Source organism: Hemiscyllium ocellatum, chromosome 11, assembly GCF_020745735.1.
Source record: "Hemiscyllium ocellatum isolate sHemOce1 chromosome 11, sHemOce1.pat.X.cur, whole genome shotgun sequence".
Lineage (NCBI taxonomy): Eukaryota > Metazoa > Chordata > Chondrichthyes > Orectolobiformes > Hemiscylliidae > Hemiscyllium > Hemiscyllium ocellatum.
The window spans coordinates 44,361,275-44,374,209 of NC_083411.1; the positions used below are offsets into that span (position 1 = coordinate 44,361,275).

At 39.6% G+C, this 12,935-nt stretch overlaps 1 protein-coding gene across 7 annotated transcripts in view; it reads left to right on the forward strand.

Moving 5' to 3' along the window:
• Positions 1–12,935, forward strand: part of LOC132820434 (muscleblind-like protein 3) — a 276,603-nt gene that overhangs the window by 149,617 nt on the left and 114,051 nt on the right. The gene's annotated exons all lie outside the window — the stretch shown is intronic.

Consider the following 12,935-nt stretch of genomic DNA (forward strand, 5'->3'; position numbering starts at 1 on the left):
ATCATTCTTAAAGGGGTTTTGCCTTCACAGCAACATTGCTTGAAGTCAGATGACAAAGGCCATTTGAGGCTCATTTTCCAACACTATATTTTTCAGAGTACGACAGTTGTGTTGGCTTTCATCACCCTTTCAAGTAGCTCCATTCCAGCTGCTAGAAAGTCTTTTTCAACAATCTTTAACCCAGTGCCCTGTGTTATATTGCTGCTTTGGTATGTTAGATTCACTGTGGAACCATGCCCTTTACCTCAAAGGTTCTGGAATGCTTTAGTTGGTGATAAAGTGGTGCATTCGTTGGTTATTATTGATCTGATCTGACATAATCCAGTTCCGGACAATGCAGCTCAAGAAGGCTGTATTCTCATTGGAAAAGGTGCACTGCAGATTGACCAATGGAATGATATTGAGGATTAAAAGGTAGAATTATGAAGATCCATTACTTAAACTTTGCATTCTCTTTTAGTTTAGATGATTGAAGGGTGATCTATTTAAGTTACTCCAAATATTCAGTAGGGTAGATGAAAACAAATTATTTCTTCAGGTGAGGTCAGAAGTGGATTCTACTGGAAGAAGCTGCATGAAAGGTAGTAAAAATCTGGAATGTTCTTCTCTAGAAGACTATGGATGTTGAGACAATTGGAGCTTTCGAGGCTGAAATGATAGCTTATTGTTAAGTAAAATAAAGAAAGGGAAAAAAAAACTTTCGGTGCCTTTCATGACCTCCGGGTATCCCAAAATATTCACAGCCGTTAAATCCAACTTTTTAAATGTTGTAATACAGGAAACATGACAGCCAGTTGAACACAGTAAAATTCCACAAATGTTAATCAGATGACATTATAAACTGTTTTATTTTCAGTAATATTTTTTGTGAAATAAATATTTTGAACTTTGAAGTTAAGGGTTTTGAGGGATATGGAGCAAAAGTAACCAATAAGTGCAAATGATCTTATTGAATTGCAAGCAGATTTGAGGGGCTGACATCTTACACCTAATCCTATTACCAAAAGTTAACATTCTCTGTCTGTAGTTTACTTTTGAATATTTCTAGAAAGTCTCTTCTGCACTGCCTCTGAGGTTATAGAGTCCCAGGTAATAAAGTTGCTCCTCACATTCCTTCTCATTGATGCCAAGGACAAATCATCTCCTTTCTCTTCTGCGTTGTGCACAAGGATCAACAAAACCACAAGTTACTAGGGCAGTTTCACAAATTAGTGTTTACAAATCCCTTTTTTATTTCTAATCACTAAGACCTCACGGGAAATGGTTCCATCTTGCAACATCATCAAATACAAGCTGTTTGACTTTTAGACCCAGAAAGAGATTTTGTAGAGCTTTTTCCTTCTGAATATTGTTTTTTTCTTAAAGGGCATTATGAATAGATTATACATTACGAAATATGATAAGTATGAGAACTGTTATAGAGTCAATTTGGAACGTGACAAAATGAAATAGCATGAAGGTCAAAAGTCTTTATTTGAAACCTTCAAATTCTTTACTTGTTAATCAATCATTTTCAGCTCAGTCATTTTTTTTTTGTTTTGCTTTTTACTTTTTTATGGACTGATGTTTCCTGTTTCCTGTTTTACCTTTTTACTGTGTTGTAGCTTCTTATATATGTGACCATCCTTTTTGAATTGTTTGAATTTATCTGGTCAGATTTCAAACCCTGTTAAAGAACTGAAGTCTTATTTTAACCTTTTATTATAATTACAAATACCATCTTATGTGACTGTTAATGGAGGGCTAAACCTTTTTATCCTTGCTAACTTGTCTTCACCTTTGATATGGTTTACCACATTGCCTCTTCGCCAATACCAATGCTTGGTTCTGTTCTTATCTATCCAGTTGAGCCAGGGAATCAACTAGAATGGCTGTCATTCAAATCTCAGCCTGTTCCCGATGAAGTTCTGCAGGATCCAACCGTGATCACTTTCTAGTCTTTATTTTAATGCTGCCCCTCAATAACATTATCCAAAAACATGTCAGATTTCACATGCAGCTCTATCTCTCCACCATCTTGTTCAATCCCTTCACTGTTCCTGTATTGTCAACACTGCTTGTCTGATATCCAGTAGAAATTTCTGCCAGTTAAATGCTGAAAGATCCACAGTCATTGTCTTTGATCCCATCGCTAATTCTGTGCCCTACCCACCAACTCCATCTCCTCCCTGGTTGCTGTTGGACACAGTCACAGACTGTTTACAACCTTCGCCATCTCATTTGACCTTGAGCTGAGCTTTTGACCCTGTATTCCTCTGCGACCGAAACAGACTCCCTACACTTTCCAAAATCTTTATCCATTTCCATCTCCTCTCTAGCTTGTCTGAAGCTGAAACCCTCAACCATGTTTTTGTAATTGCTTAGACTTGTTTTTTCCAATTCACTTTGGTTGTTCTCCCATCATCCTCCCTCCATTACTTTGAGCTCATGCAAAATTCTGCACTGCCTGCCTAACTCTCATCAAACTCTCAAATAAAGGCAAGATACAGCAGATAGTAGCAATCTGAAACAAGCACCAAAAATGCTGGAGAAACTCAGCAGGGCTGACAGCATCTATGGAGAAAGAAACAGAGTATGGTATGACTCTTCTTCAGAACTATACTGAGCTTTTACAGCATTCTTGATGTTCATTTCTCATCAAATCCTGTTCACCCATCATACCTTCAATCGCTGAAATGCATTGGCTCTCAGTCTGGCAACATTTTAATTTAACATTCTCATCCTTAAATTTGTGATTTCTTCCTTCCTAACTTTGTTACTTGCTGCAGACCCACTGCGCTCCAAAATTGCAATATTACTCCATTCCTGGTCTTTTGGGCATTTTCTTTCAGCCATCTAGACTGCAGATCTGGAATTCCTTCTTCAACTATTTACTACTTCAAGCTGCTCCCTAAAATTTACATCTTGCCAATATATTTGTCATCTTCGTCCTAATGTCTCCTCCTTTGGTCACGAGGCTTTTTTTATTCCTACTTTGAAATGTTTTCCTACGTTAAATTTGCTATAAATTTGCAAGTTATTGTGGCTACTGGCGTGGATGTTTTACTTATGTAAATTTGTGAATGAGACAATGCCATTAAAGGACTATGTTCTACCTGGTAAACCTTGAGTGTTTGTATAGCAGATCTAATAGTAGTTTGTAGGAGCAAATTACTACAGATACTGGAATCTGTACTTAAAACAACAAATGCTGGAGATCACAATGGGTCAGACAGCATCCATGGAGAGAGAGCAAACTAACGTTTTGAGTCTAGATGATTCTTTATCAGAGCTGAGCTGAGGTAGGTGATTGTACCAGTCAGAACGGTTTGCAAGTTTTTAAAAAATGACATTTTAGGAGTTTTTCTCTTGGCAGTTTAGACTTTACCTGCAGATGAACTGGTGTTACATTATTAATAGAGTACATGATGAGATTGCATGCTTTCCCCAGTAGTGATGGAATTAACCCCAGAATGGCTCATGATGTATTATAGAGAAATAGTAGTGGATTGTTTTTGATTCCTTAGAAGTGGCTTGGAATGAAAATTTGCTTGGGTTCCAGCTTATGGCAATTGTATAAAAGCCGATGTTCTAATATTACAGCAAGTTTAAAGAAAATATTCATGGCATCTGGGCATCGTTTGTAATGCCAACATTTACCTCAAATTTCTAATTGCCCTTGAGAAGATGTGGTCAGCTATCTTCTTGAACCACAGCAGTCCATGTGTTGTAGGTGTGCCAACCATGCTGTTAAGGAGAATATTCCACAAAGTTTATGTGGTGACAGTGAAAGAGCGGTGATTGTTCCAAGTCAGGAAGATGTGTGACTTGTGGTAGTAGGTGACGGTGTTCCAAAGTATCTGGTACCCTTGTCAAAATTAACTGCTGAGTTTGTGGGGTTGGAAGTTTCTGTTGAAAGATAAAGTGAATTGCTGTAGTGCTTTTTGTAGTTGGTACACACTGTTGCCACTGCATCAATATGAAAGGAATGAATGTGGAAGATCTTGGCTGGGGCACCAGCCATATGGATTGTGGTGTTCCAGCTAATTGGTACAAATTTTTTCAAACAATTAAACCCTCCGAAACATTAATTATTCCCTTCACATCGACCAAACGATTTTTAAATCAACAATAGAATCTACGTAAATATGTAGTACATGTACCTAAAGGAGCATGATAAAAATTTTGACCAAACAGTAAGAGCATTGCAATATTAAATCTGAGCCAATTAACACATAATGTAGCAACCTTTGTTTTACTGTATACCGATTTAATAGTGCCCTCCTACTCTGTTTTAAATAGGGTTAGAATATGGAAACAACTAGGAATTCTAGATTATTTCTCCCAAAGTCTATTTGTCAATCGCTCATTGCATTGAGTTGTGTGGGAGGAAATAGAAGGTGCCATTGAACACTGCATTGCAGTTGAGTTTGCTACACACTTTAAAACATTAATGGCCTATTTGCCCAATACCTCGGCTTGTGTCTTCATATATAATTCATGGTTGGGGGAAGGAAAGATCACTCAAGAAATTGGCTTAAATTTGAATTTGACAGTGCTCAGATTAACTTTACTGTACTTGGAATCAGTGCATTACGTTAATTTCAGGTACAGAATTGGTCTGAGAGAACATATTGTGGTGTTACAGGAGGAGATGCTGAAAATGAGCACCGGGGAAACAAATTTGAAAAATGTTTGAAACGTTCAGGAGGCTATCCAGTTTAATAGTAACCAGGGCTGTGAAGGAAGTGAGGAGGAGAGGATTAAAAAGTCACGGGAAAAATGGGGAAAGGAACACTGAATGAAAATAGGAATTGCTGGACAAAGGCAGATGAACTTGGCCTCAACCATCCTAGTAGTTGAACAACAACCTACAAGAACAGGCCAGAGGATAGCGTTTCTGTCATGAATAGCTTAGCAAGTCTGTACACCATCTATAAAGCCTAATACTGATCTGAAATGGAATAGTCTGAACTTCCCTGAAGTAACACTCGAGCTCAATAATATAGAACTTTACAGTACTGAGTGAGGCCATTTGACGTACCTTGTCTGTACTGACTCCTGAAAGAGCTATCCAGCTAATCCCACTCTCCAGCCGTACCTCCGTTACCCTCTAACTTCACTTTCAAATATATATCCAGCTTTCTTTTGAATCCTCCAATGGAATCTGTCTGCACTGCCCTCTCAGGCAGCACATTCCAAATTCTAACTCTCTGAGAAAGGTTTCTCCTTATCTCACTCCTAGTTCTGTTGCTGGCAATCTTGAAATTGTCAGCACTAGTTACTAACATACCAACTAGTGGAATCAGAATGTCCTCACTTACCTTGTCAAAATAATTTATAATTTTGAATACCTCAATAAGGTCACCTAATCTTCTCTGCTCCAAGAAGAATAAGCCCAATTTCTTAATCTTTCTTTGTAGCTAAAATCCTTCATACCTTTGAATTCTCTCCAGGGCTTTAAACATCCTTCCTTAAATATGGTGCTCGGAACTGAACACAGTACCCAAGTGTGGTCTGGCGGATGATTTGTAGATGTGTAGCATCACCTCCTTGCTTTTTAAACTCCTATACCTCTATAAACCCAAGAATCCCTATAAGCCTTCTGAACAATTGTTTCCATTTGCCTGGCCCCCTTCACAGATTCATACACATGAACCCCAAAGTGCCATTGCTGCTGTACTTCCCTCAGTGTTGTACCCTTGAGCCCATATAGTTTTTATTTGTATTTGTTCTACCAAATTGCATTGCATCACATTTCTCTGTATAGAAATTTATCTGCCAGGTATATGCCCATTTGGCATACACTTGTCAATGTCCATCTGAAGTCACTCAGAAGCATTCTCTCAATTCACTTATTAATCCCCAACTTATCTGCAAATTTACAGACATTGCCTTCAGGTCCCATTGCCAAATTGTTTATATAAATCAGAAAAAACAAGAGTCCAACACCAATACCTGGGGAACACCACTTTCAGCTTGTTTCCAATCTGAGAATGCCCATCTATACTGGTCTTGTTTCCTATCTTTTAGCCGGTTTCTAATTCATGCTGCCAAGGATTGATCAATTCCAAACGTTTCTAATTTGCTAACTAACCTGTCATGTGGCATTGTATCGAATGCTATCTGAAAGTCAGTGACAGTCTGAACGTCAGGAAGAATATATGTGGCTTGATTGACACCATATCCACCATCTTCAAAATTTCCTCCCTATCGTACTGCATGGTTATCGTGGGGTAATGCACAACCTGTCTGTACACTTTTGACAACGCCTTCCAAACTCATTATCTGTACTGGCTCCTACAAGAGCTACCCAGCTAGTCCCACGCGCCAGCCCTGCCTCTGTAACCCTCTAACTTCACTTTCAAATATATATCCAGCTCTCTTTTGAACCCTCCGATGGAATCTGTCTGCACTGATGGAAGGATTAGTGCTGCAGATACATGGGAACACCACCACCTGCATGTCCCACACCATCCTAACTTGAAAGTGCAGGGACACCAGTATATTTCTACTTGGTTGTCCTGTAACATTCTTCCCAACAGTTCCATGGGTGTACCTACACCATCTTGATTAGTGTTTCAAGAAAGTAGCTCATCACCACCACCTCAAAGGTAATTAGTAACGGGCAATAAATGCTGGCTTAGCCAGCCACAACCACATTCTGTGAATAAATATTTTTTTAAAAAAACACTACAATAGTAATGGATTGATTAATCGCCAGTTCTATCAGTTAGTGTAAAACATGTCCAGACATGAGATGAAATAGCCCCGTAATATTGGAGAGTTTTGGAAGCCATGAGTCCCAAATCTAGAGCCTGTCATGCTCTCCATTTGTCAAGTCTCAAATTAATCATGTAGCCTATTCTAAAATGCTATTTTCTGAAAAATAGCAGAATGTGCAGTAAAGAACGGGGAGCCTGTTGCAGTCTGTTTCTGAAGACAAGGTTATGCTGAATGTTGTGAAGGAGAATCCCTGACATTTTTGTAGGTTAACTCTACAGCATATCTGCTAAGATATGAAACAATCCTTTATACCACAGCTGATTCTAATGCTGACTGGTTTCTCAGCACTTGTTTCAGGGTGGTTGTGGATATATTTGCAGTTGATGGCACAGATCTTTGCGCCAGCCTCTGAATCGATTCAGATTTTGTGAAAATTTGTTGTGTTTGTCAGGGAGATAAATATGTTCAGTAGAACTTTGGTGAGTGTGACTAATTAATTTAAACTGGCTGTTGACCTTTTGCTTGATAACTATCCAAACAGTCTCCATATCAATGTGATGTATTGTGACAGAAGAATCTTCCAACATTAAATTTCTTCACTTATTGGCATAAATTCGTATTCCTTTTGTTCCTGTTAGGCATGGTTTAAGGTTCACTTAGCATGTAGTAAAGAATCTTATACTTTCTACATCATTCATAAAAGGACAGCTCAGTGTTTTCTGATTCTTTAGCCCACTCTCTTTCTTTTTGTTCAGTGTGTCATGGTCAGTGTTTCTCTATTAGTCAGCATCAGGTGTTTTGCTAAATGACCAGTCTCATAGCCATGGTCCTATTGAAACAATTCCATTTCCTTACCAGTGTTTAAAGTCAAGTGAACTGTCCAAGTTATAAGTGATCCTCAAACTGTTTAAATACTTACTCATGATGCCAAAGCTTTAAACCACTAAACATTATTTAGATAATTTTATTCATTTCTAGGCACCGCATTTCAGAAAAGATATATTGTCCTTAGAGGTTTTTAACTGTTTTGTGGAATGCAAGTACTGCTGGTAAGCCCAATTTGTTACTCATCCCTTCTGAAGGTGTTGATGAACTGTCTTTTGAACTGCTGCAGTTTATCCCATGTACGTGCAACCAAAGTGCTGTTAGGGAGATATGGTATGCATATTCACCAGAATGATATTGGTACTAAAAGAATTAAATTATAAGGACAGTGAGGATAAAGCTGGCTTATGTTCCCCATTACAATCAGAAACAGGGTATTTTCTAATAGGGAGCAAAGAGATGGTCAACCTATTAAAACATACATTAGTTCTGCCTTCACAAATGAAGCCAAAATAACACCCCAAATGCGTTGTAGAACGTAGGATCTAGTGAGAGGGAGGAACTGAAGAAAATCAGTATTAGTAGGGAAATGGTATCAGGGAATTTCATTGGATTAAAGGCTGACAAATTCCCAGGTCCCAGTAATGTACATGCCGGAGCTCTGAAGGAAGTGGCTTTAGAACTAATGGACACAGCTACCACTTCCTCTGGCAACTTGTTCCATACATGTACCACCTGCTGCATGAAAAATTACACTTGCACTGCTGATCCTTTTTTAAATCTTACCCTCCTCACAGTAAGCCTATGCCCTCTATTTGTGACACCTCTCACCCAAGGAAAAACACTTGGCTATTCACCCTTTCCATGCCCCTCTATGATTTTATGAAGCTCCAGTGGTCTAGGGGAAAAAGCCCCAGCATATTCTCCCTTTGAATCATACCCTCCAGTCACGGCAGCATCCTTGTAAATGTTTTCTGCACCCTCTCAAGATTAACAACATTCTTCCAGAGTTGTATGCAGCATTCTATAAATGGTATCACTAATGCCCTGTACAGCCACAACTTGATCTCTCAATTCCTATACTCGATGCACTGACCAATAAAAGCAAGTGTACCAAACGCTGTCTTCACCACTCTATCTACATATGACTCCACTTTCAAGGACCTGCTACCCTCTCTTTGTTCAGCATCACTCCTCAGGGCCCTATTATGAGCCTTGCACTGGTTTGCCTTACCAAAATACAACATCTCCATTAAACTCCGTTTGCTACCCATTGGCCCATCTGATCAAGGTCCTGTTATATCCTGAGGTAACCATCGTCACTATGCACCACACCACCCATTTTGATGGCGTCTGCAAACTTAATAACCATGCTTCTTATATTATCATCCAAATCATTTACATAAATGACGAAAAGCAGTGGACCTGGCACTGATCCTTGTGACTGATGATCGCAGGCCTCTGGTCTGAAAAGCAACCTTCTACCATCACCCTCTGTATCCTTGGGAAGAGATCCAACAGAATCAGATGGATTTACAAAGATGAAATCATGTTTGACTAAACTAGTGGCATTTTTTGAGGATGTAACCAGTAAGGTGGTTGAGGGGGTGGCCTATGGATGTGGTTTACTTGAACTTTCAGAAGATTGTCAATAGGACACATAAGAGACTATCATGTAAAACTAAAGGTCATTGAATTGGGTGTAGTTTACTGACAAAGAGAACTGGTTGGCAGATAGGAAACAAAGTAGGAATAAACTTTCCAACTGTCAGGTAGTGACTAGGTACTGCTGGGATCAGTGCTTGGACCCCATAAATTCAGAATATATATTAATGATGCAAATGAAGGAACTGGAGTCCAAAACTAGAGGGCATAGGTTTAAGGTGAAAGGAGAAAGATTTAAAAGGTCTTTTAAAGGGGCAACCTTTTCATGCAGAAGGTGGAAAGGTTGCTCCTTTCAGTATATGGAATGAGGAAGTGATGGAGGTTGTCACAATTCTTACATTTAAAAGAAAGGATGTAAGATGGATATGGGCCAAATACTGGTAAATGGAACTAGATGAATTTAGGATATCTGATCGGCATGGACGAGTTGGACCGAAGGGTGTGCTTTCTTGTTGTACAACTCCAAGACTCTATAATATCTTGCAAATTTGTGGCAGCACAAAACTGGGTGGAAAATTAGCTGGAAGGAGGATGCAGAGATGATTCAGTGTAATTTGAACAAGTTGAGTCGACAAATGCATGACAAATGAAATATAATGTGAGTAAATATGAGGTTATCCACTGACAGCAAATACAAATGGGCACATTATTAGGCGAATGTGCAACAAGACATAGGTATCCTTGTACATTAGTTTCTGAATGTAAACATATAGGTGCAGCCAGTGATGAAGGAGGCAAGTGGTATGTTGCCCTTCGTATCAAGAAGAGCAGGATGTCTTGCTGAAATTATACAGGGCCTTGATGAGACCACACCTGGATTATTTCTCAGGTTGTTTTACATGAGAAAGAAAGTTTTTTGGCTATGGGGGGAGTGCAACGAAGATTTGTCAGACTGATTCCTGGGATAGCAGGGCTAAGGTATGAAGAGAGACTACATTGGTTAGGCATTTTTCACTGAAGGTTTAAAGAGAGAGGATCTCATTTTAAAAAAAAACCTATACAATTCTTACCAGTTTAGACAAAGTGAACACAAAACCCAAACTAGGAGTCAGTGTCGTCCCATTCCCCCCTCCAGTTGAAGCAAAACGCTCGGAGATACAGTAGTTTTACCTTCCTTTTATTCTAGGCCTTGGAGAGAGAGAAACGATCGCCCATGTGCTCAGGGGCTCTCTCAAACAACGGTTTCTCAATGAACTAGATAATCATTTTACAGGAAGGAGCATCCAGAAAAGGCAACATATATATTAATTGGGTGACCATTACAATCAATGAGAATCAAAGCAGAGACCAAACCCTTTACTGTTATACAACCAATGTTGTTAACTTTGTTAACTGGATTCATACAATGGATACTTTTACCCTTGTTGGCTGACCTTGCTTACTGAATACTTCCAATATTGTTAAATGGCTGTATATAATGACTGCTTTTCTGTCTTGCTAACCCATTGTATATGCAATTATTGCTCATCTCACTTATCCTACAAATGTTTTACTGACATGAAAACAGAAATTGTTGGAGAAACTCAGCAGGCTTGGCAATATCTGTGGGGAGAAAGTGTAGTTAATGTTTTCAATCCAGTGACTCTCCATCAGTGCTGCCAGTGCTGCATGAATGCTTCCTTGAACCACAATTTTGATATAACAAAGAGCCTGTTGGGGCACTTCAGGGGATGATTAAGAGTCAACCCCAGGGTGTGGAATTGGAGTCACATTTAAGCTAGACAGAACAACAGGATTGTTTCCCCCAGGAATAAAAATTGACCTAGTCCTAACAGATTATAGGCATGTGCTCTCGGCAGAGAGTGGTGATTTAATCTGAGGGTCAGCATGCCTGAGGCGAGGGGAGAGGTTGAGAAGGAGAATCCTTCATGGTAACTAAGCAGGTGTGGGAATTGGACCCATACTGCTGCATTGCAGACTAGCTGTCCAGCCAATTGAGCTGTCTGTTTTTGAGTGGCAGTAAGAACCCTTTTGTGTTGAAATGGTGCCATGAAGTCTTTTATGTCCCAAAGACAGGTGACTGTGATCTCAGTTCGTGTCTCATTTGAAAGGCAGTCAGTATTGCATTGGAATGTCGACCTCAGTTATGGACTCAAAGTTCTATAGTAAGACTTGAAACTACGACTTTCGGACTTTGATGAGAGTGCTACCCCCTGAGCCACAGCTAACAGTGTTACTGTGATGAAGTCAGTCACTGTTATTTTGCATAAATTGACAAAGGAACTTGTTTCTAGTTTACTTGTTTGCCTACTATGAGCAGTGATGAAAGGTTATGTGATCTTTGCACAAAGTTGCAAAAGCCTGTAGCTAGTCTATAATTAATGAGGCATTAAGCTTTGGAAACGTAGATATAGATATAATTATTTCAAAGATGGGAAAGAACTCTAAATCCATTTTATGGTGGCTACCTCCTTCCTGATTTTGTGAGTTACCATTAGCTACAACTGGCCTCTGATTAACCTCCAGAGATTTGTAAATTGAGACTGCTTTCCCAGATTCTGTTGGAGCAGTGATTCCAAAAGGGACATGAAGTGTAGTTCCATTGTGGACAGTAAACATTGCACGTGTTGCTGGGTGTACACAAACAACTCCACAGGTAATCTGCTTGATGTTTTCATCAAACATTTTGAATGCACCATCTTTTAGGAGTTACAGTTTGAAGAGTAAAAGATATATAAAAACAAATGTGCATGTGCAAATGTGTCCATGAGCGTGCATTGTGTACGTTAAACAAAAAGACATTTATCTGTGAAGATCTGTAGTAGATTAGGAATGAGATGTACTTTCCAAAATAGTGCAGCGTGTTGAGAATATTGTAGCAAGACCCTGTGTTAAATCACCGGTTTCTACTCTGTTCCCTAATTTGAGACAATTTAACAATAGGTTGTGCAGGTTGGCCTAAAGTAGGGAGAAGTGAAAATCAACAAGTGGATCTGAGATTGCTCACAATCCAGTGATTTACTTTTGGACAATGTGAGGGAGTCCAGTGAAGGCAGAAAAACAATACTGCAGTGATGTCTCAGGATAGCAGCAAGCTGATTGGCTGATGAAGAAAATATCTTGAGAAACCCTACCTAAATTACAGTTATTCTAAGAAAAGTGTAAAATTATTTTCGGGATAAAGTTAGCTAGTAAGACCCAAGAGTTCTGAGGGGGCATTTAATGCCTAACAGGGGAGTCTGCTGAGTGAAAGGTGTGACCTGACAAGTGGGGAGTCACATTGTATCAGTGTCCAGGATGACCACATGTGCCAGAAGTGTTCCCAAGTGCATAGATTTTGTGCCCTGGGTTTTGAAGCTCGAATGGCAGCTGGGAATACCAGCACATCCACAACACAGCTACATGGATACCACATGCAGCTGAAAGATCTAGAAGAAAGAATGGAATGGGCGACCACCAGGCAGGTGGAACAGGCAGGTAGTGCAGAAGTATCCAGTGATCCTGCTCACAAATTGATTTTTCCATTCTGGAAGCTGATAAGGCCACTGCTATCTCAAGGGAGTGCAGACAGAGGCAGGCATCTGGAACCACAAACTGCCTGACTGTACAGGAGGGAAAGAAAAAGAATGTAGGGACGATAGTTTACACTCCAAAGATTGCCCTACCCAGGCAAACCCCATACCCTATCATTGTAAACCTCTGGGCAACTTAACATGGCCAATTCACCCAACCTGCACATCTTTGGACTGTGGGAGGAAACCTGAGCACCCAGAGGAAACCCAAGCATCTTCGGAGAGTAC